This window comes from Schistocerca nitens, unplaced genomic scaffold (assembly GCF_023898315.1).
Source record: "Schistocerca nitens isolate TAMUIC-IGC-003100 unplaced genomic scaffold, iqSchNite1.1 HiC_scaffold_74, whole genome shotgun sequence".
In the NCBI taxonomy this organism is placed as follows: Eukaryota; Metazoa; Arthropoda; class Insecta; order Orthoptera; family Acrididae; genus Schistocerca; species Schistocerca nitens.
The window spans coordinates 27,208-53,207 of record NW_026045620.1 but is presented as its reverse complement, the minus strand read 5'-3'; the positions used below and the strand labels follow the sequence as shown (position 1 = coordinate 53,207).

The 26,000-nt window shown below is 50.6% G+C and overlaps 54 non-coding genes across 54 annotated transcripts; all 54 read left to right on the top strand.

The window, feature by feature from the left end:
* The first annotated feature begins 22 nt into the window (after positions 1 to 22).
* On the top strand, positions 23 to 104 carry Trnas-aga (transfer RNA serine (anticodon AGA)). The gene has a single exon. It is a non-coding gene; the product is annotated as a tRNA-Ser (tRNA).
* Positions 105 to 449: 345 nt separating this feature from the next.
* Positions 450 to 522, top strand: Trnak-uuu (transfer RNA lysine (anticodon UUU)). The gene has a single exon. It is a non-coding gene; the product is annotated as a tRNA-Lys (tRNA).
* Positions 523 to 660: 138 nt separating this feature from the next.
* Trnas-cga (transfer RNA serine (anticodon CGA)) lies at positions 661 to 742 on the top strand. Its single transcript has one exon. It is a non-coding gene; the product is annotated as a tRNA-Ser (tRNA).
* Positions 743 to 1,483: 741 nt separating this feature from the next.
* On the top strand, positions 1,484 to 1,565 carry Trnas-aga (transfer RNA serine (anticodon AGA)). The gene has a single exon. It is a non-coding gene; the product is annotated as a tRNA-Ser (tRNA).
* Positions 1,566 to 1,910: 345 nt separating this feature from the next.
* Positions 1,911 to 1,983, top strand: Trnak-uuu (transfer RNA lysine (anticodon UUU)). Its single transcript has one exon. It is a non-coding gene; the product is annotated as a tRNA-Lys (tRNA).
* A 138-nt stretch (positions 1,984 to 2,121) lies between these two features.
* On the top strand, positions 2,122 to 2,203 carry Trnas-cga (transfer RNA serine (anticodon CGA)). The gene has a single exon. It is a non-coding gene; the product is annotated as a tRNA-Ser (tRNA).
* A 741-nt stretch (positions 2,204 to 2,944) lies between these two features.
* Positions 2,945 to 3,026, top strand: Trnas-aga (transfer RNA serine (anticodon AGA)). Its single transcript has one exon. It is a non-coding gene; the product is annotated as a tRNA-Ser (tRNA).
* Positions 3,027 to 3,372: 346 nt separating this feature from the next.
* On the top strand, positions 3,373 to 3,445 carry Trnak-uuu (transfer RNA lysine (anticodon UUU)). The gene has a single exon. It is a non-coding gene; the product is annotated as a tRNA-Lys (tRNA).
* A 138-nt stretch (positions 3,446 to 3,583) lies between these two features.
* Positions 3,584 to 3,665, top strand: Trnas-cga (transfer RNA serine (anticodon CGA)). Its single transcript has one exon. It is a non-coding gene; the product is annotated as a tRNA-Ser (tRNA).
* A 741-nt stretch (positions 3,666 to 4,406) lies between these two features.
* Trnas-aga (transfer RNA serine (anticodon AGA)) lies at positions 4,407 to 4,488 on the top strand. Its single transcript has one exon. It is a non-coding gene; the product is annotated as a tRNA-Ser (tRNA).
* Positions 4,489 to 4,833: 345 nt separating this feature from the next.
* Positions 4,834 to 4,906, top strand: Trnak-uuu (transfer RNA lysine (anticodon UUU)). The gene has a single exon. It is a non-coding gene; the product is annotated as a tRNA-Lys (tRNA).
* Positions 4,907 to 5,044: 138 nt separating this feature from the next.
* Trnas-cga (transfer RNA serine (anticodon CGA)) lies at positions 5,045 to 5,126 on the top strand. The gene has a single exon. It is a non-coding gene; the product is annotated as a tRNA-Ser (tRNA).
* Positions 5,127 to 5,867: 741 nt separating this feature from the next.
* On the top strand, positions 5,868 to 5,949 carry Trnas-aga (transfer RNA serine (anticodon AGA)). Its single transcript has one exon. It is a non-coding gene; the product is annotated as a tRNA-Ser (tRNA).
* Positions 5,950 to 6,295: 346 nt separating this feature from the next.
* Positions 6,296 to 6,368, top strand: Trnak-uuu (transfer RNA lysine (anticodon UUU)). Its single transcript has one exon. It is a non-coding gene; the product is annotated as a tRNA-Lys (tRNA).
* Positions 6,369 to 6,506: 138 nt separating this feature from the next.
* On the top strand, positions 6,507 to 6,588 carry Trnas-cga (transfer RNA serine (anticodon CGA)). The gene has a single exon. It is a non-coding gene; the product is annotated as a tRNA-Ser (tRNA).
* A 741-nt stretch (positions 6,589 to 7,329) lies between these two features.
* On the top strand, positions 7,330 to 7,411 carry Trnas-aga (transfer RNA serine (anticodon AGA)). Its single transcript has one exon. It is a non-coding gene; the product is annotated as a tRNA-Ser (tRNA).
* Positions 7,412 to 7,757: 346 nt separating this feature from the next.
* Trnak-uuu (transfer RNA lysine (anticodon UUU)) lies at positions 7,758 to 7,830 on the top strand. The gene has a single exon. It is a non-coding gene; the product is annotated as a tRNA-Lys (tRNA).
* A 138-nt stretch (positions 7,831 to 7,968) lies between these two features.
* Positions 7,969 to 8,050, top strand: Trnas-cga (transfer RNA serine (anticodon CGA)). The gene has a single exon. It is a non-coding gene; the product is annotated as a tRNA-Ser (tRNA).
* Positions 8,051 to 8,791: 741 nt separating this feature from the next.
* On the top strand, positions 8,792 to 8,873 carry Trnas-aga (transfer RNA serine (anticodon AGA)). The gene has a single exon. It is a non-coding gene; the product is annotated as a tRNA-Ser (tRNA).
* Positions 8,874 to 9,218: 345 nt separating this feature from the next.
* On the top strand, positions 9,219 to 9,291 carry Trnak-uuu (transfer RNA lysine (anticodon UUU)). The gene has a single exon. It is a non-coding gene; the product is annotated as a tRNA-Lys (tRNA).
* Positions 9,292 to 9,429: 138 nt separating this feature from the next.
* Trnas-cga (transfer RNA serine (anticodon CGA)) lies at positions 9,430 to 9,511 on the top strand. The gene has a single exon. It is a non-coding gene; the product is annotated as a tRNA-Ser (tRNA).
* A 741-nt stretch (positions 9,512 to 10,252) lies between these two features.
* On the top strand, positions 10,253 to 10,334 carry Trnas-aga (transfer RNA serine (anticodon AGA)). Its single transcript has one exon. It is a non-coding gene; the product is annotated as a tRNA-Ser (tRNA).
* A 346-nt stretch (positions 10,335 to 10,680) lies between these two features.
* On the top strand, positions 10,681 to 10,753 carry Trnak-uuu (transfer RNA lysine (anticodon UUU)). Its single transcript has one exon. It is a non-coding gene; the product is annotated as a tRNA-Lys (tRNA).
* Positions 10,754 to 10,891: 138 nt separating this feature from the next.
* On the top strand, positions 10,892 to 10,973 carry Trnas-cga (transfer RNA serine (anticodon CGA)). The gene has a single exon. It is a non-coding gene; the product is annotated as a tRNA-Ser (tRNA).
* Positions 10,974 to 11,714: 741 nt separating this feature from the next.
* On the top strand, positions 11,715 to 11,796 carry Trnas-aga (transfer RNA serine (anticodon AGA)). The gene has a single exon. It is a non-coding gene; the product is annotated as a tRNA-Ser (tRNA).
* A 346-nt stretch (positions 11,797 to 12,142) lies between these two features.
* On the top strand, positions 12,143 to 12,215 carry Trnak-uuu (transfer RNA lysine (anticodon UUU)). The gene has a single exon. It is a non-coding gene; the product is annotated as a tRNA-Lys (tRNA).
* Positions 12,216 to 12,353: 138 nt separating this feature from the next.
* Positions 12,354 to 12,435, top strand: Trnas-cga (transfer RNA serine (anticodon CGA)). Its single transcript has one exon. It is a non-coding gene; the product is annotated as a tRNA-Ser (tRNA).
* A 741-nt stretch (positions 12,436 to 13,176) lies between these two features.
* On the top strand, positions 13,177 to 13,258 carry Trnas-aga (transfer RNA serine (anticodon AGA)). Its single transcript has one exon. It is a non-coding gene; the product is annotated as a tRNA-Ser (tRNA).
* Positions 13,259 to 13,603: 345 nt separating this feature from the next.
* On the top strand, positions 13,604 to 13,676 carry Trnak-uuu (transfer RNA lysine (anticodon UUU)). Its single transcript has one exon. It is a non-coding gene; the product is annotated as a tRNA-Lys (tRNA).
* A 138-nt stretch (positions 13,677 to 13,814) lies between these two features.
* Positions 13,815 to 13,896, top strand: Trnas-cga (transfer RNA serine (anticodon CGA)). The gene has a single exon. It is a non-coding gene; the product is annotated as a tRNA-Ser (tRNA).
* Positions 13,897 to 14,637: 741 nt separating this feature from the next.
* On the top strand, positions 14,638 to 14,719 carry Trnas-aga (transfer RNA serine (anticodon AGA)). Its single transcript has one exon. It is a non-coding gene; the product is annotated as a tRNA-Ser (tRNA).
* Positions 14,720 to 15,065: 346 nt separating this feature from the next.
* On the top strand, positions 15,066 to 15,138 carry Trnak-uuu (transfer RNA lysine (anticodon UUU)). Its single transcript has one exon. It is a non-coding gene; the product is annotated as a tRNA-Lys (tRNA).
* A 138-nt stretch (positions 15,139 to 15,276) lies between these two features.
* Positions 15,277 to 15,358, top strand: Trnas-cga (transfer RNA serine (anticodon CGA)). The gene has a single exon. It is a non-coding gene; the product is annotated as a tRNA-Ser (tRNA).
* A 741-nt stretch (positions 15,359 to 16,099) lies between these two features.
* Positions 16,100 to 16,181, top strand: Trnas-aga (transfer RNA serine (anticodon AGA)). Its single transcript has one exon. It is a non-coding gene; the product is annotated as a tRNA-Ser (tRNA).
* A 345-nt stretch (positions 16,182 to 16,526) lies between these two features.
* Trnak-uuu (transfer RNA lysine (anticodon UUU)) lies at positions 16,527 to 16,599 on the top strand. The gene has a single exon. It is a non-coding gene; the product is annotated as a tRNA-Lys (tRNA).
* A 138-nt stretch (positions 16,600 to 16,737) lies between these two features.
* Trnas-cga (transfer RNA serine (anticodon CGA)) lies at positions 16,738 to 16,819 on the top strand. The gene has a single exon. It is a non-coding gene; the product is annotated as a tRNA-Ser (tRNA).
* Positions 16,820 to 17,560: 741 nt separating this feature from the next.
* Positions 17,561 to 17,642, top strand: Trnas-aga (transfer RNA serine (anticodon AGA)). Its single transcript has one exon. It is a non-coding gene; the product is annotated as a tRNA-Ser (tRNA).
* A 346-nt stretch (positions 17,643 to 17,988) lies between these two features.
* On the top strand, positions 17,989 to 18,061 carry Trnak-uuu (transfer RNA lysine (anticodon UUU)). The gene has a single exon. It is a non-coding gene; the product is annotated as a tRNA-Lys (tRNA).
* A 138-nt stretch (positions 18,062 to 18,199) lies between these two features.
* Trnas-cga (transfer RNA serine (anticodon CGA)) lies at positions 18,200 to 18,281 on the top strand. The gene has a single exon. It is a non-coding gene; the product is annotated as a tRNA-Ser (tRNA).
* A 741-nt stretch (positions 18,282 to 19,022) lies between these two features.
* Positions 19,023 to 19,104, top strand: Trnas-aga (transfer RNA serine (anticodon AGA)). Its single transcript has one exon. It is a non-coding gene; the product is annotated as a tRNA-Ser (tRNA).
* A 345-nt stretch (positions 19,105 to 19,449) lies between these two features.
* Trnak-uuu (transfer RNA lysine (anticodon UUU)) lies at positions 19,450 to 19,522 on the top strand. Its single transcript has one exon. It is a non-coding gene; the product is annotated as a tRNA-Lys (tRNA).
* Positions 19,523 to 19,660: 138 nt separating this feature from the next.
* On the top strand, positions 19,661 to 19,742 carry Trnas-cga (transfer RNA serine (anticodon CGA)). The gene has a single exon. It is a non-coding gene; the product is annotated as a tRNA-Ser (tRNA).
* Positions 19,743 to 20,483: 741 nt separating this feature from the next.
* Trnas-aga (transfer RNA serine (anticodon AGA)) lies at positions 20,484 to 20,565 on the top strand. The gene has a single exon. It is a non-coding gene; the product is annotated as a tRNA-Ser (tRNA).
* Positions 20,566 to 20,911: 346 nt separating this feature from the next.
* Positions 20,912 to 20,984, top strand: Trnak-uuu (transfer RNA lysine (anticodon UUU)). Its single transcript has one exon. It is a non-coding gene; the product is annotated as a tRNA-Lys (tRNA).
* Positions 20,985 to 21,122: 138 nt separating this feature from the next.
* Positions 21,123 to 21,204, top strand: Trnas-cga (transfer RNA serine (anticodon CGA)). The gene has a single exon. It is a non-coding gene; the product is annotated as a tRNA-Ser (tRNA).
* A 741-nt stretch (positions 21,205 to 21,945) lies between these two features.
* On the top strand, positions 21,946 to 22,027 carry Trnas-aga (transfer RNA serine (anticodon AGA)). Its single transcript has one exon. It is a non-coding gene; the product is annotated as a tRNA-Ser (tRNA).
* A 346-nt stretch (positions 22,028 to 22,373) lies between these two features.
* Trnak-uuu (transfer RNA lysine (anticodon UUU)) lies at positions 22,374 to 22,446 on the top strand. Its single transcript has one exon. It is a non-coding gene; the product is annotated as a tRNA-Lys (tRNA).
* A 138-nt stretch (positions 22,447 to 22,584) lies between these two features.
* Positions 22,585 to 22,666, top strand: Trnas-cga (transfer RNA serine (anticodon CGA)). Its single transcript has one exon. It is a non-coding gene; the product is annotated as a tRNA-Ser (tRNA).
* Positions 22,667 to 23,407: 741 nt separating this feature from the next.
* Positions 23,408 to 23,489, top strand: Trnas-aga (transfer RNA serine (anticodon AGA)). The gene has a single exon. It is a non-coding gene; the product is annotated as a tRNA-Ser (tRNA).
* A 345-nt stretch (positions 23,490 to 23,834) lies between these two features.
* On the top strand, positions 23,835 to 23,907 carry Trnak-uuu (transfer RNA lysine (anticodon UUU)). Its single transcript has one exon. It is a non-coding gene; the product is annotated as a tRNA-Lys (tRNA).
* A 138-nt stretch (positions 23,908 to 24,045) lies between these two features.
* Positions 24,046 to 24,127, top strand: Trnas-cga (transfer RNA serine (anticodon CGA)). The gene has a single exon. It is a non-coding gene; the product is annotated as a tRNA-Ser (tRNA).
* Positions 24,128 to 24,868: 741 nt separating this feature from the next.
* On the top strand, positions 24,869 to 24,950 carry Trnas-aga (transfer RNA serine (anticodon AGA)). Its single transcript has one exon. It is a non-coding gene; the product is annotated as a tRNA-Ser (tRNA).
* A 345-nt stretch (positions 24,951 to 25,295) lies between these two features.
* Positions 25,296 to 25,368, top strand: Trnak-uuu (transfer RNA lysine (anticodon UUU)). Its single transcript has one exon. It is a non-coding gene; the product is annotated as a tRNA-Lys (tRNA).
* A 138-nt stretch (positions 25,369 to 25,506) lies between these two features.
* On the top strand, positions 25,507 to 25,588 carry Trnas-cga (transfer RNA serine (anticodon CGA)). The gene has a single exon. It is a non-coding gene; the product is annotated as a tRNA-Ser (tRNA).
* Positions 25,589 to 26,000: the final 412 nt, after the last annotated feature.

Here is a 26,000-nt window from a genome sequence, read left to right as displayed (position 1 = left end):
TCGAGAGACGCTTCTGCGACCGGCAGTCGTGGCCGAGTGGTTAAGGCGTCTGACTAGAAATCAGATTCCCTCTGGGAGCGTAGGTTCGAGTCCTACCGACTGCGTTTCTTTTTTGTGTCAAGAGGTGAAGAACATCTAAAACGGAACCGTGAAATGAGCGAATACGTGGGAAACACTGCATTCGAGACGCTTGTGAATTTTACAATTGTCCAGTGAGTGTCGACAAAACACGTAGCTCCTCTGCTGAGACGTACAAAATGCTGCAATTTCACTTTGCATCGTGTGTCAGCTTTCTTCGATAGGCTGTTACGAGGATAGCGTGATGAGTTTTTAGACAGCAGTCAGACGACGTTTAAACAGTAACAGCTCCACGCAACGACTACCCAACAGTAAAGGACATGAGGCAATGTGTCAGTATGCCTAGAGGGAGGGGTGTTAAGGTAATGTGAGCCCGGATAGCTCAGTCGGTAGAGCATTAGGCTTTTAACCTAAGGGTCCAGGGTTCAAGTCCCTGTTCGGGCGGAAATTTTAATACCTTGGTAGCCGCACGTCTCGTAGCGGTGTAAGCACTACGGAAAAGAATGCTGCTACGCCGTTTCCTGGCACTGCAGAGCTTTAAACAGTAGCAGTTGCATGTGTCGGGAGGATCGTCCGCTAGTGGCAGTCGTGGCCGAGTGGTTAAGGCGTCTGACTCGAAATCAGATTCCCTCTGGGAGCGTAGGTTCGAATCCTACCGGCTGCGTGTGATTTTGCGTAAAAACGAGCAGAAATTTTCGCCCACATGTGACATGCGTGGGTGAAAGCGGATCCAAACCAGTGACACCATTCTCAACAAGACGGAAATTTATGTTTAAGAATACTGTTTCGCGACGGCCGCTGTCTGTTGCGGCTCTCGGTTCACCTCGCACGGACGCTAGTACTGCAGAAATCAGTCGCAGGCCCACGAACGCGCCCCCGTCATTTTGTCGCGCCGTCGCCGTGTTCGTGAGTACGCAGATGTGCTTCAAAGTGTTGGACAGAGCGAGCATTCATTTCTTTTTAAGAATCGCAATTCAATTCATTCGAGTGTGGCAAAAGCAGTGGTGCAGCGTTTCCTTTCTTAAGATCTCGCAGCTGCTTGCAAGTATGTCCATCGTTTAAGACGACAGAAAAGTAGCGTCAGCGGTGCGTCAGTGGGAAGTCGGTGAAGTCGCCATTGGAGCCATAAGCCAGTAATTACGACACGCGAATCACTCAAACACCATGCAGCATGTACCACAATGCTCGGCCGAGGGACCGGGCAGCTCAGTCGGTAGAGCGCTAGACTTTCAACCAAAGGGTCCCGGGTTCAAGCCCCCGTCCAGGCGAAAATTGATACACTGTCGTAACGGCTAATGTGCTGGCAACGGAAGCACTACAGAAACGAGTGAGGCCATGTCGTGTTCTTACGTGAGATTGCTTGAAAAGGAGCAGTTGCACTTGTCGAGAGACGCTTCTGCGACCGGCAGTCGTGGCCGAGTGGTTAAGGCGTCTGACTAGAAATCAGATTCCCTCTGGGAGCGTAGGTTCGAGTCCTACCGACTGCGTTTCTTTTTTGTGTCAAGAGGTGAAGAACATCTAAAACGGAACCGTGAAATGAGCGAATACGTGGGAAACACTGCATTCGAGACGCTTGTGAATTTTACAATTGTCCAGTGAGTGTCGACAAAACACGTAACTCCTCTGCTGAGACGTACAAAATGCTGCAATTTCACTTTGCATCGTGTGTCAGCTTTCTTCGATAGGCTGTTACGAGGATAGCGTGATGAGTTTTTAGACAGCAGTCAGACGACGTTTAAACAGTAACAGCTCCACGCAACGACTACCCAACAGTAAAGGACATGAGGCAATGTGTCAGTATGCCTAGAGGGAGGGGTGTTAAGGTAATGTGAGCCCGGATAGCTCAGTCGGTAGAGCATTAGGCTTTTAACCTAAGGGTCCAGGGTTCAAGTCCCTGTTCGGGCGGAAATTTTAATACCTTGGTAGCCGCACGTCTCGTAGCGGTGTAAGCACTACGGAAAAGAATGCTGCTACGCCGTTTCCTGGCACTGCAGAGCTTTAAACAGTAGCAGTTGCATGTGTCGGGAGGATCGTCCGCTAGTGGCAGTCGTGGCCGAGTGGTTAAGGCGTCTGACTCGAAATCAGATTCCCTCTGGGAGCGTAGGTTCGAATCCTACCGGCTGCGTGTGATTTTGCGTAAAAACGAGCAGAAATTTTCGCCCACATGTGACATGCGTGGGTGAAAGCGGATCCAAACCAGTGACACCATTCTCAACAAGACGGAAATTTATGTTTAAGAATACTGTTTCGCGACGGCCGCTGTCTGTTGCGGCTCTCGGTTCACCTCGCACGGACGCTAGTACTGCAGAAATCAGTCGCAGGCCCACGAACGCACCCCCGTCATTTTGTCGCGCCGTCGCCGTGTTCGTGAGTACGCAGATGTGCTTCAAAGTGTTGGACAGAGCGAGCATTCATTTCTTTTTAAGAATCGCAATTCAATTCATTCGAGTGTGGCAAAAGCAGTGGTGCAGCGTTTCCTTTCTTAAGATCTCGCAGCTGCTTGCAAGTATGTCCATCGTTTAAGACGACAGAAAAGTAGCGTCAGCGGTGCGTCAGTGGGAAGTCGGTGAAGTCGCCATTGGAGCCATAAGCCAGTAATTACGACACGCGAATCACTCAAACACCATGCAGCATGTACCACAATGCTCGGCCGAGGGACCGGGCAGCTCAGTCGGTAGAGCGCTAGACTTTCAACCAAAGGGTCCCGGGTTCAAGCCCCCGTCCAGGCGAAAATTGATACACTGTCGTAACGGCTAATGTGCTGGCAACGGAAGCACTACAGAAACGAGTGAGGCCATGTCGTGTTCTTACGTGAGATTGCTTGAAAAGGAGCAGTTGCACTTGTCGAGAGACGCTTCTGCGACCGGCAGTCGTGGCCGAGTGGTTAAGGCGTCTGACTAGAAATCAGATTCCCTCTGGGAGCGTAGGTTCGAGTCCTACCGACTGCGTTTCTTTTTTGTGTCAAGAGGTGAAGAACATCTAAAACGGAACCGTGAAATGAGCGAATACGTGGGAAACACTGCATTCGAGACGCTTGTGAATTTTTACAATTGTCCAGTGAGTGTCGACAAAACACGTAGCTCCTCTGCTGAGACGTACAAAATGCTGCAATTTCACTTTGCATCGTGTGTCAGCTTTCTTCGATAGGCTGTTACGAGGATAGCGTGATGAGTTTTTAGACAGCAGTCAGACGACGTTTAAACAGTAACAGCTCCACGCAACGACTACCCAACAGTAAAGGACATGAGGCAATGTGTCAGTATGCCTAGAGGGAGGGGTGTTAAGGTAATGTGAGCCCGGATAGCTCAGTCGGTAGAGCATTAGGCTTTTAACCTAAGGGTCCAGGGTTCAAGTCCCTGTTCGGGCGGAAATTTTAATACCTTGGTAGCCGCACGTCTCGTAGCGGTGTAAGCACTACGGAAAAGAATGCTGCTACGCCGTTTCCTGGCACTGCAGAGCTTTAAACAGTAGCAGTTGCATGTGTCGGGAGGATCGTCCGCTAGTGGCAGTCGTGGCCGAGTGGTTAAGGCGTCTGACTCGAAATCAGATTCCCTCTGGGAGCGTAGGTTCGAATCCTACCGGCTGCGTGTGATTTTGCGTAAAAACGAGCAGAAATTTTCGCCCACATGTGACATGCGTGGGTGAAAGCGGATCCAAACCAGTGACACCATTCTCAACAAGACGGAAATTTATGTTTAAGAATACTGTTTCGCGACGGCCGCTGTCTGTTGCGGCTCTCGGTTCACCTCGCACGGACGCTAGTACTGCAGAAATCAGTCGCAGGCCCACGAACGCGCCCCCGTCATTTTGTCGCGCCGTCGCCGTGTTCGTGAGTACGCAGATGTGCTTCAAAGTGTTGGACAGAGCGAGCATTCATTTCTTTTTAAGAATCGCAATTCAATTCATTCGAGTGTGGCAAAAGCAGTGGTGCAGCGTTTCCTTTCTTAAGATCTCGCAGCTGCTTGCAAGTATGTCCATCGTTTAAGACGACAGAAAAGTAGCGTCAGCGGTGCGTCAGTGGGAAGTCGGTGAAGTCGCCATTGGAGCCATAAGCCAGTAATTACGACACGCGAATCACTCAAACACCATGCAGCATGTACCACAATGCTCGGCCGAGGGACCGGGCAGCTCAGTCGGTAGAGCGCTAGACTTTCAACCAAAGGGTCCCGGGTTCAAGCCCCCGTCCAGGCGAAAATTGATACACTGTCGTAACGGCTAATGTGCTGGCAACGGAAGCACTACAGAAACGAGTGAGGCCATGTCGTGTTCTTACGTGAGATTGCTTGAAAAGGAGCAGTTGCACTTGTCGAGAGACGCTTCTGCGACCGGCAGTCGTGGCCGAGTGGTTAAGGCGTCTGACTAGAAATCAGATTCCCTCTGGGAGCGTAGGTTCGAGTCCTACCGACTGCGTTTCTTTTTTGTGTCAAGAGGTGAAGAACATCTAAAACGGAACCGTGAAATGAGCGAATACGTGGGAAACACTGCATTCGAGACGCTTGTGAATTTTACAATTGTCCAGTGAGTGTCGACAAAACACGTAGCTCCTCTGCTGAGACGTACAAAATGCTGCAATTTCACTTTGCATCGTGTGTCAGCTTTCTTCGATAGGCTGTTACGAGGATAGCGTGATGAGTTTTTAGACAGCAGTCAGACGACGTTTAAACAGTAACAGCTCCACGCAACGACTACCCAACAGTAAAGGACATGAGGCAATGTGTCAGTATGCCTAGAGGGAGGGGTGTTAAGGTAATGTGAGCCCGGATAGCTCAGTCGGTAGAGCATTAGGCTTTTAACCTAAGGGTCCAGGGTTCAAGTCCCTGTTCGGGCGGAAATTTTAATACCTTGGTAGCCGCACGTCTCGTAGCGGTGTAAGCACTACGGAAAAGAATGCTGCTACGCCGTTTCCTGGCACTGCAGAGCTTTAAACAGTAGCAGTTGCATGTGTCGGGAGGATCGTCCGCTAGTGGCAGTCGTGGCCGAGTGGTTAAGGCGTCTGACTCGAAATCAGATTCCCTCTGGGAGCGTAGGTTCGAATCCTACCGGCTGCGTGTGATTTTGCGTAAAAACGAGCAGAAATTTTCGCCCACATGTGACATGCGTGGGTGAAAGCGGATCCAAACCAGTGACACCATTCTCAACAAGACGGAAATTTATGTTTAAGAATACTGTTTCGCGACGGCCGCTGTCTGTTGCGGCTCTCGGTTCACCTCGCACGGACGCTAGTACTGCAGAAATCAGTCGCAGGCCCACGAACGCGCCCCCGTCATTTTGTCGCGCCGTCGCCGTGTTCGTGAGTACGCAGATGTGCTTCAAAGTGTTGGACAGAGCGAGCATTCATTTCTTTTTAAGAATCGCAATTCAATTCATTCGAGTGTGGCAAAAGCAGTGGTGCAGCGTTTCCTTTCTTAAGATCTCGCAGCTGCTTGCAAGTATGTCCATCGTTTAAGACGACAGAAAAGTAGCGTCAGCGGTGCGTCAGTGGGAAGTCGGTGAAGTCGCCATTGGAGCCATAAGCCAGTAATTACGACACGCGAATCACTCAAACACCATGCAGCATGTACCACAATGCTCGGCCGAGGGACCGGGCAGCTCAGTCGGTAGAGCGCTAGACTTTCAACCAAAGGGTCCCGGGTTCAAGCCCCCGTCCAGGCGAAAATTGATACACTGTCGTAACGGCTAATGTGCTGGCAACGGAAGCACTACAGAAACGAGTGAGGCCATGTCGTGTTCTTACGTGAGATTGCTTGAAAAGGAGCAGTTGCACTTGTCGAGAGACGCTTCTGCGACCGGCAGTCGTGGCCGAGTGGTTAAGGCGTCTGACTAGAAATCAGATTCCCTCTGGGAGCGTAGGTTCGAGTCCTACCGACTGCGTTTCTTTTTTGTGTCAAGAGGTGAAGAACATCTAAAACGGAACCGTGAAATGAGCGAATACGTGGGAAACACTGCATTCGAGACGCTTGTGAATTTTTACAATTGTCCAGTGAGTGTCGACAAAACACGTAGCTCCTCTGCTGAGACGTACAAAATGCTGCAATTTCACTTTGCATCGTGTGTCAGCTTTCTTCGATAGGCTGTTACGAGGATAGCGTGATGAGTTTTTAGACAGCAGTCAGACGACGTTTAAACAGTAACAGCTCCACGCAACGACTACCCAACAGTAAAGGACATGAGGCAATGTGTCAGTATGCCTAGAGGGAGGGGTGTTAAGGTAATGTGAGCCCGGATAGCTCAGTCGGTAGAGCATTAGGCTTTTAACCTAAGGGTCCAGGGTTCAAGTCCCTGTTCGGGCGGAAATTTTAATACCTTGGTAGCCGCACGTCTCGTAGCGGTGTAAGCACTACGGAAAAGAATGCTGCTACGCCGTTTCCTGGCACTGCAGAGCTTTAAACAGTAGCAGTTGCATGTGTCGGGAGGATCGTCCGCTAGTGGCAGTCGTGGCCGAGTGGTTAAGGCGTCTGACTCGAAATCAGATTCCCTCTGGGAGCGTAGGTTCGAATCCTACCGGCTGCGTGTGATTTTGCGTAAAAACGAGCAGAAATTTTCGCCCACATGTGACATGCGTGGGTGAAAGCGGATCCAAACCAGTGACACCATTCTCAACAAGACGGAAATTTATGTTTAAGAATACTGTTTCGCGACGGCCGCTGTCTGTTGCGGCTCTCGGTTCACCTCGCACGGACGCTAGTACTGCAGAAATCAGTCGCAGGCCCACGAACGCGCCCCCGTCATTTTGTCGCGCCGTCGCCGTGTTCGTGAGTACGCAGATGTGCTTCAAAGTGTTGGACAGAGCGAGCATTCATTTCTTTTTAAGAATCGCAATTCAATTCATTCGAGTGTGGCAAAAGCAGTGGTGCAGCGTTTCCTTTCTTAAGATCTCGCAGCTGCTTGCAAGTATGTCCATCGTTTAAGACGACAGAAAAGTAGCGTCAGCGGTGCGTCAGTGGGAAGTCGGTGAAGTCGCCATTGGAGCCATAAGCCAGTAATTACGACACGCGAATCACTCAAACACCATGCAGCATGTACCACAATGCTCGGCCGAGGGACCGGGCAGCTCAGTCGGTAGAGCGCTAGACTTTCAACCAAAGGGTCCCGGGTTCAAGCCCCCGTCCAGGCGAAAATTGATACACTGTCGTAACGGCTAATGTGCTGGCAACGGAAGCACTACAGAAACGAGTGAGGCCATGTCGTGTTCTTACGTGAGATTGCTTGAAAAGGAGCAGTTGCACTTGTCGAGAGACGCTTCTGCGACCGGCAGTCGTGGCCGAGTGGTTAAGGCGTCTGACTAGAAATCAGATTCCCTCTGGGAGCGTAGGTTCGAGTCCTACCGACTGCGTTTCTTTTTTGTGTCAAGAGGTGAAGAACATCTAAAACGGAACCGTGAAATGAGCGAATACGTGGGAAACACTGCATTCGAGACGCTTGTGAATTTTTACAATTGTCCAGTGAGTGTCGACAAAACACGTAGCTCCTCTGCTGAGACGTACAAAATGCTGCAATTTCACTTTGCATCGTGTGTCAGCTTTCTTCGATAGGCTGTTACGAGGATAGCGTGATGAGTTTTTAGACAGCAGTCAGACGACGTTTAAACAGTAACAGCTCCACGCAACGACTACCCAACAGTAAAGGACATGAGGCAATGTGTCAGTATGCCTAGAGGGAGGGGTGTTAAGGTAATGTGAGCCCGGATAGCTCAGTCGGTAGAGCATTAGGCTTTTAACCTAAGGGTCCAGGGTTCAAGTCCCTGTTCGGGCGGAAATTTTAATACCTTGGTAGCCGCACGTCTCGTAGCGGTGTAAGCACTACGGAAAAGAATGCTGCTACGCCGTTTCCTGGCACTGCAGAGCTTTAAACAGTAGCAGTTGCAGGTGTCGGGAGGATCGTCCGCTAGTGGCAGTCGTGGCCGAGTGGTTAAGGCGTCTGACTCGAAATCAGATTCCCTCTGGGAGCGTAGGTTCGAATCCTACCGGCTGCGTGTGATTTTGCGTAAAAACGAGCAGAAATTTTCGCCCACATGTGACATGCGTGGGTGAAAGCGGATCCAAACCAGTGACACCATTCTCAACAAGACGGAAATTTATGTTTAAGAATACTGTTTCGCGACGGCCGCTGTCTGTTGCGGCTCTCGGTTCACCTCGCACGGACGCTAGTACTGCAGAAATCAGTCGCAGGCCCACGAACGCGCCCCCGTCATTTTGTCGCGCCGTCGCCGTGTTCGTGAGTACGCAGATGTGCTTCAAAGTGTTGGACAGAGCGAGCATTCATTTCTTTTTAAGAATCGCAATTCAATTCATTCGAGTGTGGCAAAAGCAGTGGTGCAGCGTTTCCTTTCTTAAGATCTCGCAGCTGCTTGCAAGTATGTCCATCGTTTAAGACGACAGAAAAGTAGCGTCAGCGGTGCGTCAGTGGGAAGTCGGTGAAGTCGCCATTGGAGCCATAAGCCAGTAATTACGACACGCGAATCACTCAAACACCATGCAGCATGTACCACAATGCTCGGCCGAGGGACCGGGCAGCTCAGTCGGTAGAGCGCTAGACTTTCAACCAAAGGGTCCCGGGTTCAAGCCCCCGTCCAGGCGAAAATTGATACACTGTCGTAACGGCTAATGTGCTGGCAACGGAAGCACTACAGAAACGAGTGAGGCCATGTCGTGTTCTTACGTGAGATTGCTTGAAAAGGAGCAGTTGCACTTGTCGAGAGACGCTTCTGCGACCGGCAGTCGTGGCCGAGTGGTTAAGGCGTCTGACTAGAAATCAGATTCCCTCTGGGAGCGTAGGTTCGAGTCCTACCGACTGCGTTTCTTTTTTGTGTCAAGAGGTGAAGAACATCTAAAACGGAACCGTGAAATGAGCGAATACGTGGGAAACACTGCATTCGAGACGCTTGTGAATTTTACAATTGTCCAGTGAGTGTCGACAAAACACGTAGCTCCTCTGCTGAGACGTACAAAATGCTGCAATTTCACTTTGCATCGTGTGTCAGCTTTCTTCGATAGGCTGTTACGAGGATAGCGTGATGAGTTTTTAGACAGCAGTCAGACGACGTTTAAACAGTAACAGCTCCACGCAACGACTACCCAACAGTAAAGGACATGAGGCAATGTGTCAGTATGCCTAGAGGGAGGGGTGTTAAGGTAATGTGAGCCCGGATAGCTCAGTCGGTAGAGCATTAGGCTTTTAACCTAAGGGTCCAGGGTTCAAGTCCCTGTTCGGGCGGAAATTTTAATACCTTGGTAGCCGCACGTCTCGTAGCGGTGTAAGCACTACGGAAAAGAATGCTGCTACGCCGTTTCCTGGCACTGCAGAGCTTTAAACAGTAGCAGTTGCATGTGTCGGGAGGATCGTCCGCTAGTGGCAGTCGTGGCCGAGTGGTTAAGGCGTCTGACTCGAAATCAGATTCCCTCTGGGAGCGTAGGTTCGAATCCTACCGGCTGCGTGTGATTTTGCGTAAAAACGAGCAGAAATTTTCGCCCACATGTGACATGCGTGGGTGAAAGCGGATCCAAACCAGTGACACCATTCTCAACAAGACGGAAATTTATGTTTAAGAATACTGTTTCGCGACGGCCGCTGTCTGTTGCGGCTCTCGGTTCACCTCGCACGGACGCTAGTACTGCAGAAATCAGTCGCAGGCCCACGAACGCGCCCCCGTCATTTTGTCGCGCCGTCGCCGTGTTCGTGAGTACGCAGATGTGCTTCAAAGTGTTGGACAGAGCGAGCATTCATTTCTTTTTAAGAATCGCAATTCAATTCATTCGAGTGTGGCAAAAGCAGTGGTGCAGCGTTTCCTTTCTTAAGATCTCGCAGCTGCTTGCAAGTATGTCCATCGTTTAAGACGACAGAAAAGTAGCGTCAGCGGTGCGTCAGTGGGAAGTCGGTGAAGTCGCCATTGGAGCCATAAGCCAGTAATTACGACACGCGAATCACTCAAACACCATGCAGCATGTACCACAATGCTCGGCCGAGGGACCGGGCAGCTCAGTCGGTAGAGCGCTAGACTTTCAACCAAAGGGTCCCGGGTTCAAGCCCCCGTCCAGGCGAAAATTGATACACTGTCGTAACGGCTAATGTGCTGGCAACGGAAGCACTACAGAAACGAGTGAGGCCATGTCGTGTTCTTACGTGAGATTGCTTGAAAAGGAGCAGTTGCACTTGTCGAGAGACGCTTCTGCGACCGGCAGTCGTGGCCGAGTGGTTAAGGCGTCTGACTAGAAATCAGATTCCCTCTGGGAGCGTAGGTTCGAGTCCTACCGACTGCGTTTCTTTTTTGTGTCAAGAGGTGAAGAACATCTAAAACGGAACCGTGAAATGAGCGAATACGTGGGAAACACTGCATTCGAGACGCTTGTGAATTTTTACAATTGTCCAGTGAGTGTCGACAAAACACGTAGCTCCTCTGCTGAGACGTACAAAATGCTGCAATTTCACTTTGCATCGTGTGTCAGCTTTCTTCGATAGGCTGTTACGAGGATAGCGTGATGAGTTTTTAGACAGCAGTCAGACGACGTTTAAACAGTAACAGCTCCACGCAACGACTACCCAACAGTAAAGGACATGAGGCAATGTGTCAGTATGCCTAGAGGGAGGGGTGTTAAGGTAATGTGAGCCCGGATAGCTCAGTCGGTAGAGCATTAGGCTTTTAACCTAAGGGTCCAGGGTTCAAGTCCCTGTTCGGGCGGAAATTTTAATACCTTGGTAGCCGCACGTCTCGTAGCGGTGTAAGCACTACGGAAAAGAATGCTGCTACGCCGTTTCCTGGCACTGCAGAGCTTTAAACAGTAGCAGTTGCATGTGTCGGGAGGATCGTCCGCTAGTGGCAGTCGTGGCCGAGTGGTTAAGGCGTCTGACTCGAAATCAGATTCCCTCTGGGAGCGTAGGTTCGAATCCTACCGGCTGCGTGTGATTTTGCGTAAAAACGAGCAGAAATTTTCGCCCACATGTGACATGCGTGGGTGAAAGCGGATCCAAACCAGTGACACCATTCTCAACAAGACGGAAATTTATGTTTAAGAATACTGTTTCGCGACGGCCGCTGTCTGTTGCGGCTCTCGGTTCACCTCGCACGGACGCTAGTACTGCAGAAATCAGTCGCAGGCCCACGAACGCGCCCCCGTCATTTTGTCGCGCCGTCGCCGTGTTCGTGAGTACGCAGATGTGCTTCAAAGTGTTGGACAGAGCGAGCATTCATTTCTTTTTAAGAATCGCAATTCAATTCATTCGAGTGTGGCAAAAGCAGTGGTGCAGCGTTTCCTTTCTTAAGATCTCGCAGCTGCTTGCAAGTATGTCCATCGTTTAAGACGACAGAAAAGTAGCGTCAGCGGTGCGTCAGTGGGAAGTCGGTGAAGTCGCCATTGGAGCCATAAGCCAGTAATTACGACACGCGAATCACTCAAACACCATGCAGCATGTACCACAATGCTCGGCCGAGGGACCGGGCAGCTCAGTCGGTAGAGCGCTAGACTTTCAACCAAAGGGTCCCGGGTTCAAGCCCCCGTCCAGGCGAAAATTGATACACTGTCGTAACGGCTAATGTGCTGGCAACGGAAGCACTACAGAAACGAGTGAGGCCATGTCGTGTTCTTACGTGAGATTGCTTGAAAAGGAGCAGTTGCACTTGTCGAGAGACGCTTCTGCGACCGGCAGTCGTGGCCGAGTGGTTAAGGCGTCTGACTAGAAATCAGATTCCCTCTGGGAGCGTAGGTTCGAGTCCTACCGACTGCGTTTCTTTTTTGTGTCAAGAGGTGAAGAACATCTAAAACGGAACCGTGAAATGAGCGAATACGTGGGAAACACTGCATTCGAGACGCTTGTGAATTTTTACAATTGTCCAGTGAGTGTCGACAAAACACGTAGCTCCTCTGCTGAGACGTACAAAATGCTGCAATTTCACTTTGCATCGTGTGTCAGCTTTCTTCGATAGGCTGTTACGAGGATAGCGTGATGAGTTTTTAGACAGCAGTCAGACGACGTTTAAACAGTAACAGCTCCACGCAACGACTACCCAACAGTAAAGGACATGAGGCAATGTGTCAGTATGCCTAGAGGGAGGGGTGTTAAGGTAATGTGAGCCCGGATAGCTCAGTCGGTAGAGCATTAGGCTTTTAACCTAAGGGTCCAGGGTTCAAGTCCCTGTTCGGGCGGAAATTTTAATACCTTGGTAGCCGCACGTCTCGTAGCGGTGTAAGCACTACGGAAAAGAATGCTGCTACGCCGTTTCCTGGCACTGCAGAGCTTTAAACAGTAGCAGTTGCAGGTGTCGGGAGGATCGTCCGCTAGTGGCAGTCGTGGCCGAGTGGTTAAGGCGTCTGACTCGAAATCAGATTCCCTCTGGGAGCGTAGGTTCGAATCCTACCGGCTGCGTGTGATTTTGCGTAAAAACGAGCAGAAATTTTCGCCCACATGTGACATGCGTGGGTGAAAGCGGATCCAAACCAGTGACACCATTCTCAACAAGACGGAAATTTATGTTTAAGAATACTGTTTCGCGACGGCCGCTGTCTGTTGCGGCTCTCGGTTCACCTCGCACGGACGCTAGTACTGCAGAAATCAGTCGCAGGCCCACGAACGCGCCCCCGTCATTTTGTCGCGCCGTCGCCGTGTTCGTGAGTACGCAGATGTGCTTCAAAGTGTTGGACAGAGCGAGCATTCATTTCTTTTTAAGAATCGCAATTCAATTCATTCGAGTGTGGCAAAAGCAGTGGTGCAGCGTTTCCTTTCTTAAGATCTCGCAGCTGCTTGCAAGTATGTCCATCGTTTAAGACGACAGAAAAGTAGCGTCAGCGGTGCGTCAGTGGGAAGTCGGTGAAGTCGCCATTGGAGCCATAAGCCAGTAATTACGACACGCGAATCACTCAAACACCATGCAGCATGTACCACAATGCTCGGCCGAGGGACCGGGCAGCTCAGTCGGTAGAGCGCTAGACTTTCAACCAAAGGGTCCCGGGTTCAAGCCCCCGTCCAGGCGAAAATTGATACACTGTCGTAACGGCTAATGTGCTGGCAACGGAAGCACTACAGAAACGAGTGAGGCCATGTCGTGTTCTTACGTGAGATTGCTTGAAAAGGAGCAGTTGCACTTGTCGAGAGACGCTTCTGCGACCGGCAGTCGTGGCCGAGTGGTTAAGGCGTCTGACTAGAAATCAGATTCCCTCTGGGAGCGTAGGTTCGAGTCCTACCGACTGCGTTTCTTTTTTGTGTCAAGAGGTGAAGAACATCTAAAACGGAACCGTGAAATGAGCGAATACGTGGGAAACACTGCATTCGAGACGCTTGTGAATTTTACAATTGTCCAGTGAGTGTCGACAAAACACGTAGCTCCTCTGCTGAGACGTACAAAATGCTGCAATTTCACTTTGCATCGTGTGTCAGCTTTCTTCGATAGGCTGTTACGAGGATAGCGTGATGAGTTTTTAGACAGCAGTCAGACGACGTTTAAACAGTAACAGCTCCACGCAACGACTACCCAACAGTAAAGGACATGAGGCAATGTGTCAGTATGCCTAGAGGGAGGGGTGTTAAGGTAATGTGAGCCCGGATAGCTCAGTCGGTAGAGCATTAGGCTTTTAACCTAAGGGTCCAGGGTTCAAGTCCCTGTTCGGGCGGAAATTTTAATACCTTGGTAGCCGCACGTCTCGTAGCGGTGTAAGCACTACGGAAAAGAATGCTGCTACGCCGTTTCCTGGCACTGCAGAGCTTTAAACAGTAGCAGTTGCATGTGTCGGGAGGATCGTCCGCTAGTGGCAGTCGTGGCCGAGTGGTTAAGGCGTCTGACTCGAAATCAGATTCCCTCTGGGAGCGTAGGTTCGAATCCTACCGGCTGCGTGTGATTTTGCGTAAAAACGAGCAGAAATTTTCGCCCACATGTGACATGCGTGGGTGAAAGCGGATCCAAACCAGTGACACCATTCTCAACAAGACGGAAATTTATGTTTAAGAATACTGTTTCGCGACGGCCGCTGTCTGTTGCGGCTCTCGGTTCACCTCGCACGGACGCTAGTACTGCAGAAATCAGTCGCAGGCCCACGAACGCGCCCCCGTCATTTTGTCGCGCCGTCGCCGTGTTCGTGAGTACGCATATGTGCTTCAAAGTGTTGGACAGAGCGAGCATTCATTTCTTTTTAAGAATCGCAATTCAATTCATTCGAGTGTGGCAAAAGCAGTGGTGCAGCGTTTCCTTTCTTAAGATCTCGCAGCTGCTTGCAAGTATGTCCATCGTTTAAGACGACAGAAAAGTAGCGTCAGCGGTGCGTCAGTGGGAAGTCGGTGAAGTCGCCATTGGAGCCATAAGCCAGTAATTACGACACGCGAATCACTCAAACACCATGCAGCATGTACCACAATGCTCGGCCGAGGGACCGGGCAGCTCAGTCGGTAGAGCGCTAGACTTTCAACCAAAGGGTCCCGGGTTCAAGCCCCCGTCCAGGCGAAAATTGATACACTGTCGTAACGGCTAATGTGCTGGCAACGGAAGCACTACAGAAACGAGTGAGGCCATGTCGTGTTCTTACGTGAGATTGCTTGAAAAGGAGCAGTTGCACTTGTCGAGAGACGCTTCTGCGACCGGCAGTCGTGGCCGAGTGGTTAAGGCGTCTGACTAGAAATCAGATTCCCTCTGGGAGCGTAGGTTCGAGTCCTACCGACTGCGTTTCTTTTTTGTGTCAAGAGGTGAAGAACATCTAAAACGGAACCGTGAAATGAGCGAATACGTGGGAAACACTGCATTCGAGACGCTTGTGAATTTTTACAATTGTCCAGTGAGTGTCGACAAAACACGTAGCTCCTCTGCTGAGACGTACAAAATGCTGCAATTTCACTTTGCATCGTGTGTCAGCTTTCTTCGATAGGCTGTTACGAGGATAGCGTGATGAGTTTTTAGACAGCAGTCAGACGACGTTTAAACAGTAACAGCTCCACGCAACGACTACCCAACAGTAAAGGACATGAGGCAATGTGTCAGTATGCCTAGAGGGAGGGGTGTTAAGGTAATGTGAGCCCGGATAGCTCAGTCGGTAGAGCATTAGGCTTTTAACCTAAGGGTCCAGGGTTCAAGTCCCTGTTCGGGCGGAAATTTTAATACCTTGGTAGCCGCACGTCTCGTAGCGGTGTAAGCACTACGGAAAAGAATGCTGCTACGCCGTTTCCTGGCACTGCAGAGCTTTAAACAGTAGCAGTTGCAGGTGTCGGGAGGATCGTCCGCTAGTGGCAGTCGTGGCCGAGTGGTTAAGGCGTCTGACTCGAAATCAGATTCCCTCTGGGAGCGTAGGTTCGAATCCTACCGGCTGCGTGTGATTTTGCGTAAAAACGAGCAGAAATTTTCGCCCACATGTGACATGCGTGGGTGAAAGCGGATCCAAACCAGTGACACCATTCTCAACAAGACGGAAATTTATGTTTAAGAATACTGTTTCGCGACGGCCGCTGTCTGTTGCGGCTCTCGGTTCACCTCGCACGGACGCTAGTACTGCAGAAATCAGTCGCAGGCCCACGAACGCGCCCCCGTCATTTTGTCGCGCCGTCGCCGTGTTCGTGAGTACGCAGATGTGCTTCAAAGTGTTGGACAGAGCGAGCATTCATTTCTTTTTAAGAATCGCAATTCAATTCATTCGAGTGTGGCAAAAGCAGTGGTGCAGCGTTTCCTTTCTTAAGATCTCGCAGCTGCTTGCAAGTATGTCCATCGTTTAAGACGACAGAAAAGTAGCGTCAGCGGTGCGTCAGTGGGAAGTCGGTGAAGTCGCCATTGGAGCCATAAGCCAGTAATTACGACACGCGAATCACTCAAACACCATGCAGCATGTACCACAATGCTCGGCCGAGGGACCGGGCAGCTCAGTCGGTAGAGCGCTAGACTTTCAACCAAAGGGTCCCGGGTTCAAGCCCCCGTCCAGGCGAAAATTGATACACTGTCGTAACGGCTAATGTGCTGGCAACGGAAGCACTACAGAAACGAGTGAGGCCATGTCGTGTTCTTACGTGAGATTGCTTGAAAAGGAGCAGTTGCACTTGTCGAGAGACGCTTCTGCGACCGGCAGTCGTGGCCGAGTGGTTAAGGCGTCTGACTAGAAATCAGATTCCCTCTGGGAGCGTAGGTTCGAGTCCTACCGACTGCGTTTCTTTTTTGTGTCAAGAGGTGAAGAACATCTAAAACGGAACCGTGAAATGAGCGAATACGTGGGAAACACTGCATTCGAGACGCTTGTGAATTTTACAATTGTCCAGTGAGTGTCGACAAAACACGTAGCTCCTCTGCTGAGACGTACAAAATGCTGCAATTTCACTTTGCATCGTGTGTCAGCTTTCTTCGATAGGCTGTTACGAGGATAGCGTGATGAGTTTTTAGACAGCAGTCAGACGACGTTTAAACAGTAACAGCTCCACGCAACGACTACCCAACAGTAAAGGACATGAGGCAATGTGTCAGTATGCCTAGAGGGAGGGGTGTTAAGGTAATGTGAGCCCGGATAGCTCAGTCGGTAGAGCATTAGGCTTTTAACCTAAGGGTCCAGGGTTCAAGTCCCTGTTCGGGCGGAAATTTTAATACCTTGGTAGCCGCACGTCTCGTAGCGGTGTAAGCACTACGGAAAAGAATGCTGCTACGCCGTTTCCTGGCACTGCAGAGCTTTAAACAGTAGCAGTTGCATGTGTCGGGAGGATCGTCCGCTAGTGGCAGTCGTGGCCGAGTGGTTAAGGCGTCTGACTCGAAATCAGATTCCCTCTGGGAGCGTAGGTTCGAATCCTACCGGCTGCGTGTGATTTTGCGTAAAAACGAGCAGAAATTTTCGCCCACATGTGACATGCGTGGGTGAAAGCGGATCCAAACCAGTGACACCATTCTCAACAAGACGGAAATTTATGTTTAAGAATACTGTTTCGCGACGGCCGCTGTCTGTTGCGGCTCTCGGTTCACCTCGCACGGACGCTAGTACTGCAGAAATCAGTCGCAGGCCCACGAACGCGCCCCCGTCATTTTGTCGCGCCGTCGCCGTGTTCGTGAGTACGCATATGTGCTTCAAAGTGTTGGACAGAGCGAGCATTCATTTCTTTTTAAGAATCGCAATTCAATTCATTCGAGTGTGGCAAAAGCAGTGGTGCAGCGTTTCCTTTCTTAAGATCTCGCAGCTGCTTGCAAGTATGTCCATCGTTTAAGACGACAGAAAAGTAGCGTCAGCGGTGCGTCAGTGGGAAGTCGGTGAAGTCGCCATTGGAGCCATAAGCCAGTAATTACGACACGCGAATCACTCAAACACCATGCAGCATGTACCACAATGCTCGGCCGAGGGACCGGGCAGCTCAGTCGGTAGAGCGCTAGACTTTCAACCAAAGGGTCCCGGGTTCAAGCCCCCGTCCAGGCGAAAATTGATACACTGTCGTAACGGCTAATGTGCTGGCAACGGAAGCACTACAGAAACGAGTGAGGCCATGTCGTGTTCTTACGTGAGATTGCTTGAAAAGGAGCAGTTGCACTTGTCGAGAGACGCTTCTGCGACCGGCAGTCGTGGCCGAGTGGTTAAGGCGTCTGACTAGAAATCAGATTCCCTCTGGGAGCGTAGGTTCGAGTCCTACCGACTGCGTTTCTTTTTTGTGTCAAGAGGTGAAGAACATCTAAAACGGAACCGTGAAATGAGCGAATACGTGGGAAACACTGCATTCGAGACGCTTGTGAATTTTTACAATTGTCCAGTGAGTGTCGACAAAACACGTAGCTCCTCTGCTGAGACGTACAAAATGCTGCAATTTCACTTTGCATCGTGTGTCAGCTTTCTTCGATAGGCTGTTACGAGGATAGCGTGATGAGTTTTTAGACAGCAGTCAGACGACGTTTAAACAGTAACAGCTCCACGCAACGACTACCCAACAGTAAAGGACATGAGGCAATGTGTCAGTATGCCTAGAGGGAGGGGTGTTAAGGTAATGTGAGCCCGGATAGCTCAGTCGGTAGAGCATTAGGCTTTTAACCTAAGGGTCCAGGGTTCAAGTCCCTGTTCGGGCGGAAATTTTAATACCTTGGTAGCCGCACGTCTCGTAGCGGTGTAAGCACTACGGAAAAGAATGCTGCTACGCCGTTTCCTGGCACTGCAGAGCTTTAAACAGTAGCAGTTGCAGGTGTCGGGAGGATCGTCCGCTAGTGGCAGTCGTGGCCGAGTGGTTAAGGCGTCTGACTCGAAATCAGATTCCCTCTGGGAGCGTAGGTTCGAATCCTACCGGCTGCGTGTGATTTTGCGTAAAAACGAGCAGAAATTTTCGCCCACATGTGACATGCGTGGGTGAAAGCGGATCCAAACCAGTGACACCATTCTCAACAAGACGGAAATTTATGTTTAAGAATACTGTTTCGCGACGGCCGCTGTCTGTTGCGGCTCTCGGTTCACCTCGCACGGACGCTAGTACTGCAGAAATCAGTCGCAGGCCCACGAACGCGCCCCCGTCATTTTGTCGCGCCGTCGCCGTGTTCGTGAGTACGCAGATGTGCTTCAAAGTGTTGGACAGAGCGAGCATTCATTTCTTTTTAAGAATCGCAATTCAATTCATTCGAGTGTGGCAAAAGCAGTGGTGCAGCGTTTCCTTTCTTAAGATCTCGCAGCTGCTTGCAAGTATGTCCATCGTTTAAGACGACAGAAAAGTAGCGTCAGCGGTGCGTCAGTGGGAAGTCGGTGAAGTCGCCATTGGAGCCATAAGCCAGTAATTACGACACGCGAATCACTCAAACACCATGCAGCATGTACCACAATGCTCGGCCGAGGGACCGGGCAGCTCAGTCGGTAGAGCGCTAGACTTTCAACCAAAGGGTCCCGGGTTCAAGCCCCCGTCCAGGCGAAAATTGATACACTGTCGTAACGGCTAATGTGCTGGCAACGGAAGCACTACAGAAACGAGTGAGGCCATGTCGTGTTCTTACGTGAGATTGCTTGAAAAGGAGCAGTTGCACTTGTCGAGAGACGCTTCTGCGACCGGCAGTCGTGGCCGAGTGGTTAAGGCGTCTGACTAGAAATCAGATTCCCTCTGGGAGCGTAGGTTCGAGTCCTACCGACTGCGTTTCTTTTTTGTGTCAAGAGGTGAAGAACATCTAAAACGGAACCGTGAAATGAGCGAATACGTGGGAAACACTGCATTCGAGACGCTTGTGAATTTTACAATTGTCCAGTGAGTGTCGACAAAACACGTAGCTCCTCTGCTGAGACGTACAAAATGCTGCAATTTCACTTTGCATCGTGTGTCAGCTTTCTTCGATAGGCTGTTACGAGGATAGCGTGATGAGTTTTTAGACAGCAGTCAGACGACGTTTAAACAGTAACAGCTCCACGCAACGACTACCCAACAGTAAAGGACATGAGGCAATGTGTCAGTATGCCTAGAGGGAGGGGTGTTAAGGTAATGTGAGCCCGGATAGCTCAGTCGGTAGAGCATTAGGCTTTTAACCTAAGGGTCCAGGGTTCAAGTCCCTGTTCGGGCGGAAATTTTAATACCTTGGTAGCCGCACGTCTCGTAGCGGTGTAAGCACTACGGAAAAGAATGCTGCTACGCCGTTTCCTGGCACTGCAGAGCTTTAAACAGTAGCAGTTGCATGTGTCGGGAGGATCGTCCGCTAGTGGCAGTCGTGGCCGAGTGGTTAAGGCGTCTGACTCGAAATCAGATTCCCTCTGGGAGCGTAGGTTCGAATCCTACCGGCTGCGTGTGATTTTGCGTAAAAACGAGCAGAAATTTTCGCCCACATGTGACATGCGTGGGTGAAAGCGGATCCAAACCAGTGACACCATTCTCAACAAGACGGAAATTTATGTTTAAGAATACTGTTTCGCGACGGCCGCTGTCTGTTGCGGCTCTCGGTTCACCTCGCACGGACGCTAGTACTGCAGAAATCAGTCGCAGGCCCACGAACGCGCCCCCGTCATTTTGTCGCGCCGTCGCCGTGTTCGTGAGTACGCATATGTGCTTCAAAGTGTTGGACAGAGCGAGCATTCATTTCTTTTTAAGAATCGCAATTCAATTCATTCGAGTGTGGCAAAAGCAGTGGTGCAGCGTTTCCTTTCTTAAGATCTCGCAGCTGCTTGCAAGTATGTCCATCGTTTAAGACGACAGAAAAGTAGCGTCAGCGGTGCGTCAGTGGGAAGTCGGTGAAGTCGCCATTGGAGCCATAAGCCAGTAATTACGACACGCGAATCACTCAAACACCATGCAGCATGTACCACAATGCTCGGCCGAGGGACCGGGCAGCTCAGTCGGTAGAGCGCTAGACTTTCAACCAAAGGGTCCCGGGTTCAAGCCCCCGTCCAGGCGAAAATTGATACACTGTCGTAACGGCTAATGTGCTGGCAACGGAAGCACTACAGAAACGAGTGAGGCCATGTCGTGTTCTTACGTGAGATTGCTTGAAAAGGAGCAGTTGCACTTGTCGAGAGACGCTTCTGCGACCGGCAGTCGTGGCCGAGTGGTTAAGGCGTCTGACTAGAAATCAGATTCCCTCTGGGAGCGTAGGTTCGAGTCCTACCGACTGCGTTTCTTTTTTGTGTCAAGAGGTGAAGAACATCTAAAACGGAACCGTGAAATGAGCGAATACGTGGGAAACACTGCATTCGAGACGCTTGTGAATTTTTACAATTGTCCAGTGAGTGTCGACAAAACACGTAGCTCCTCTGCTGAGACGTACAAAATGCTGCAATTTCACTTTGCATCGTGTGTCAGCTTTCTTCGATAGGCTGTTACGAGGATAGCGTGATGAGTTTTTAGACAGCAGTCAGACGACGTTTAAACAGTAACAGCTCCACGCAACGACTACCCAACAGTAAAGGACATGAGGCAATGTGTCAGTATGCCTAGAGGGAGGGGTGTTAAGGTAATGTGAGCCCGGATAGCTCAGTCGGTAGAGCATTAGGCTTTTAACCTAAGGGTCCAGGGTTCAAGTCCCTGTTCGGGCGGAAATTTTAATACCTTGGTAGCCGCACGTCTCGTAGCGGTGTAAGCACTACGGAAAAGAATGCTGCTACGCCGTTTCCTGGCACTGCAGAGCTTTAAACAGTAGCAGTTGCAGGTGTCGGGAGGATCGTCCGCTAGTGGCAGTCGTGGCCGAGTGGTTAAGGCGTCTGACTCGAAATCAGATTCCCTCTGGGAGCGTAGGTTCGAATCCTACCGGCTGCGTGTGATTTTGCGTAAAAACGAGCAGAAATTTTCGCCCACATGTGACATGCGTGGGTGAAAGCGGATCCAAACCAGTGACACCATTCTCAACAAGACGGAAATTTATGTTTAAGAATACTGTTTCGCGACGGCCGCTGTCTGTTGCGGCTCTCGGTTCACCTCGCACGGACGCTAGTACTGCAGAAATCAGTCGCAGGCCCACGAACGCGCCCCCGTCATTTTGTCGCGCCGTCGCCGTGTTCGTGAGTACGCATATGTGCTTCAAAGTGTTGGACAGAGCGAGCATTCATTTCTTTTTAAGAATCGCAATTCAATTCATTCGAGTGTGGCAAAAGCAGTGGTGCAGCGTTTCCTTTCTTAAGATCTCGCAGCTGCTTGCAAGTATGTCCATCGTTTAAGACGACAGAAAAGTAGCGTCAGCGGTGCGTCAGTGGGAAGTCGGTGAAGTCGCCATTGGAGCCATAAGCCAGTAATTACGACACGCGAATCACTCAAACACCATGCAGCATGTACCACAATGCTCGGCCGAGGGACCGGGCAGCTCAGTCGGTAGAGCGCTAGACTTTCAACCAAAGGGTCCCGGGTTCAAGCCCCCGTCCAGGCGAAAATTGATACACTGTCGTAACGGCTAATGTGCTGGCAACGGAAGCACTACAGAAACGAGTGAGGCCATGTCGTGTTCTTACGTGAGATTGCTTGAAAAGGAGCAGTTGCACTTGTCGAGAGACGCTTCTGCGACCGGCAGTCGTGGCCGAGTGGTTAAGGCGTCTGACTAGAAATCAGATTCCCTCTGGGAGCGTAGGTTCGAGTCCTACCGACTGCGTTTCTTTTTTGTGTCAAGAGGTGAAGAACATCTAAAACGGAACCGTGAAATGAGCGAATACGTGGGAAACACTGCATTCGAGACGCTTGTGAATTTTTACAATTGTCCAGTGAGTGTCGACAAAACACGTAGCTCCTCTGCTGAGACGTACAAAATGCTGCAATTTCACTTTGCATCGTGTGTCAGCTTTCTTCGATAGGCTGTTACGAGGATAGCGTGATGAGTTTTTAGACAGCAGTCAGACGACGTTTAAACAGTAACAGCTCCACGCAACGACTACCCAACAGTAAAGGACATGAGGCAATGTGTCAGTATGCCTAGAGGGAGGGGTGTTAAGGTAATGTGAGCCCGGATAGCTCAGTCGGTAGAGCATTAGGCTTTTAACCTAAGGGTCCAGGGTTCAAGTCCCTGTTCGGGCGGAAATTTTAATACCTTGGTAGCCGCACGTCTCGTAGCGGTGTAAGCACTACGGAAAAGAATGCTGCTACGCCGTTTCCTGGCACTGCAGAGCTTTAAACAGTAGCAGTTGCAGGTGTCGGGAGGATCGTCCGCTAGTGGCAGTCGTGGCCGAGTGGTTAAGGCGTCTGACTCGAAATCAGATTCCCTCTGGGAGCGTAGGTTCGAATCCTACCGGCTGCGTGTGATTTTGCGTAAAAACGAGCAGAAATTTTCGCCCACATGTGACATGCGTGGGTGAAAGCGGATCCAAACCAGTGACACCATTCTCAACAAGACGGAAATTTATGTTTAAGAATACTGTTTCGCGACGGCCGCTGTCTGTTGCGGCTCTCGGTTCACCTCGCACGGACGCTAGTACTGCAGAAATCAGTCGCAGGCCCACGAACGCGCCCCCGTCATTTTGTCGCGCCGTCGCCGTGTTCGTGAGTACGCAGATGTGCTTCAAAGTGTTGGACAGAGCGAGCATTCATTTCTTTTTAAGAATCGCAATTCAATTCATTCGAGTGTGGCAAAAGCAGTGGTGCAGCGTTTCCTTTCTTAAGATCTCGCAGCTGCTTGCAAGTATGTCCATCGTTTAAGACGACAGAAAAGTAGCGTCAGCGGTGCGTCAGTGGGAAGTCGGTGAAGTCGCCATTGGAGCCATAAGCCAGTAATTACGACACGCGAATCACTCAAACACCATGCAGCATGTACCACAATGCTCGGCCGAGGGACCGGGCAGCTCAGTCGGTAGAGCGCTAGACTTTCAACCAAAGGGTCCCGGGTTCAAGCCCCCGTCCAGGCGAAAATTGATACACTGTCGTAACGGCTAATGTGCTGGCAACGGAAGCACTACAGAAACGAGTGAGGCCATGTCGTGTTCTTACGTGAGATTGCTTGAAAAGGAGCAGTTGCACTTGTCGAGAGACGCTTCTGCGACCGGCAGTCGTGGCCGAGTGGTTAAGGCGTCTGACTAGAAATCAGATTCCCTCTGGGAGCGTAGGTTCGAGTCCTACCGACTGCGTTTCTTTTTTGTGTCAAGAGGTGAAGAACATCTAAAACGGAACCGTGAAATGAGCGAATACGTGGGAAACACTGCATTCGAGACGCTTGTGAATTTTACAATTGTCCAGTGAGTGTCGACAAAACACGTAGCTCCTCTGCTGAGACGTACAAAATGCTGCAATTTCACTTTGCATCGTGTGTCAGCTTTCTTCGATAGGCTGTTACGAGGATAGCGTGATGAGTTTTTAGACAGCAGTCAGACGACGTTTAAACAGTAACAGCTCCACGCAACGACTACCCAACAGTAAAGGACATGAGGCAATGTGTCAGTATGCCTAGAGGGAGGGGTGTTAAGGTAATGTGAGCCCGGATAGCTCAGTCGGTAGAGCATTAGGCTTTTAACCTAAGGGTCCAGGGTTCAAGTCCCTGTTCGGGCGGAAATTTTAATACCTTGGTAGCCGCACGTCTCGTAGCGGTGTAAGCACTACGGAAAAGAATGCTGCTACGCCGTTTCCTGGCACTGCAGAGCTTTAAACAGTAGCAGTTGCAGGTGTCGGGAGGATCGTCCGCTAGTGGCAGTCGTGGCCGAGTGGTTAAGGCGTCTGACTCGAAATCAGATTCCCTCTGGGAGCGTAGGTTCGAATCCTACCGGCTGCGTGTGATTTTGCGTAAAAACGAGCAGAAATTTTCGCCCACATGTGACATGCGTGGGTGAAAGCGGATCCAAACCAGTGACACCATTCTCAACAAGACGGAAATTTATGTTTAAGAATACTGTTTCGCGACGGCCGCTGTCTGTTGCGGCTCTCGGTTCACCTCGCACGGACGCTAGTACTGCAGAAATCAGTCGCAGGCCCACGAACGCGCCCCCGTCATTTTGTCGCGCCGTCGCCGTGTTCGTGAGTACGCAGATGTGCTTCAAAGTGTTGGACAGAGCGAGCATTCATTTCTTTTTAAGAATCGCAATTCAATTCATTCGAGTGTGGCAAAAGCAGTGGTGCAGCGTTTCCTTTCTTAAGATCTCGCAGCTGCTTGCAAGTATGTCCATCGTTTAAGACGACAGAAAAGTAGCGTCAGCGGTGCGTCAGTGGGAAGTCGGTGAAGTCGCCATTGGAGCCATAAGCCAGTAATTACGACACGCGAATCACTCAAACACCATGCAGCATGTACCACAATGCTCGGCCGAGGGACCGGGCAGCTCAGTCGGTAGAGCGCTAGACTTTCAACCAAAGGGTCCCGGGTTCAAGCCCCCGTCCAGGCGAAAATTGATACACTGTCGTAACGGCTAATGTGCTGGCAACGGAAGCACTACAGAAACGAGTGAGGCCATGTCGTGTTCTTACGTGAGATTGCTTGAAAAGGAGCAGTTGCACTTGTCGAGAGACGCTTCTGCGACCGGCAGTCGTGGCCGAGTGGTTAAGGCGTCTGACTAGAAATCAGATTCCCTCTGGGAGCGTAGGTTCGAGTCCTACCGACTGCGTTTCTTTTTTGTGTCAAGAGGTGAAGAACATCTAAAACGGAACCGTGAAATGAGCGAATACGTGGGAAACACTGCATTCGAGACGCTTGTGAATTTTACAATTGTCCAGTGAGTGTCGACAAAACACGTAGCTCCTCTGCTGAGACGTACAAAATGCTGCAATTTCACTTTGCATCGTGTGTCAGCTTTCTTCGATAGGCTGTTACGAGGATAGCGTGATGAGTTTTTAGACAGCAGTCAGACGACGTTTAAACAGTAACAGCTCCACGCAACGACTACCCAACAGTAAAGGACATGAGGCAATGTGTCAGTATGCCTAGAGGGAGGGGTGTTAAGGTAATGTGAGCCCGGATAGCTCAGTCGGTAGAGCATTAGGCTTTTAACCTAAGGGTCCAGGGTTCAAGTCCCTGTTCGGGCGGAAATTTTAATACCTTGGTAGCCGCACGTCTCGTAGCGGTGTAAGCACTACGGAAAAGAATGCTGCTACGCCGTTTCCTGGCACTGCAGAGCTTTAAACAGTAGCAGTTGCATGTGTCGGGAGGATCGTCCGCTAGTGGCAGTCGTGGCCGAGTGGTTAAGGCGTCTGACTCGAAATCAGATTCCCTCTGGGAGCGTAGGTTCGAATCCTACCGGCTGCGTGTGATTTTGCGTAAAAACGAGCAGAAATTTTCGCCCACATGTGACATGCGTGGGTGAAAGCGGATCCAAACCAGTGACACCATTCTCAACAAGACGGAAATTTATGTTTAAGAATACTGTTTCGCGACGGCCGCTGTCTGTTGCGGCTCTCGGTTCACCTCGCACGGACGCTAGTACTGCAGAAATCAGTCGCAGGCCCACGAACGCGCCCCCGTCATTTTGTCGCGCCGTCGCCGTGTTCGTGAGTACGCATATGTGCTTCAAAGTGTTGGACAGAGCGAGCATTCATTTCTTTTTAAGAATCGCAATTCAATTCATTCGAGTGTGGCAAAAGCAGTGGTGCAGCGTTTCCTTTCTTAAGATCTCGCAGCTGCTTGCAAGTATGTCCATCGTTTAAGACGACAGAAAAGT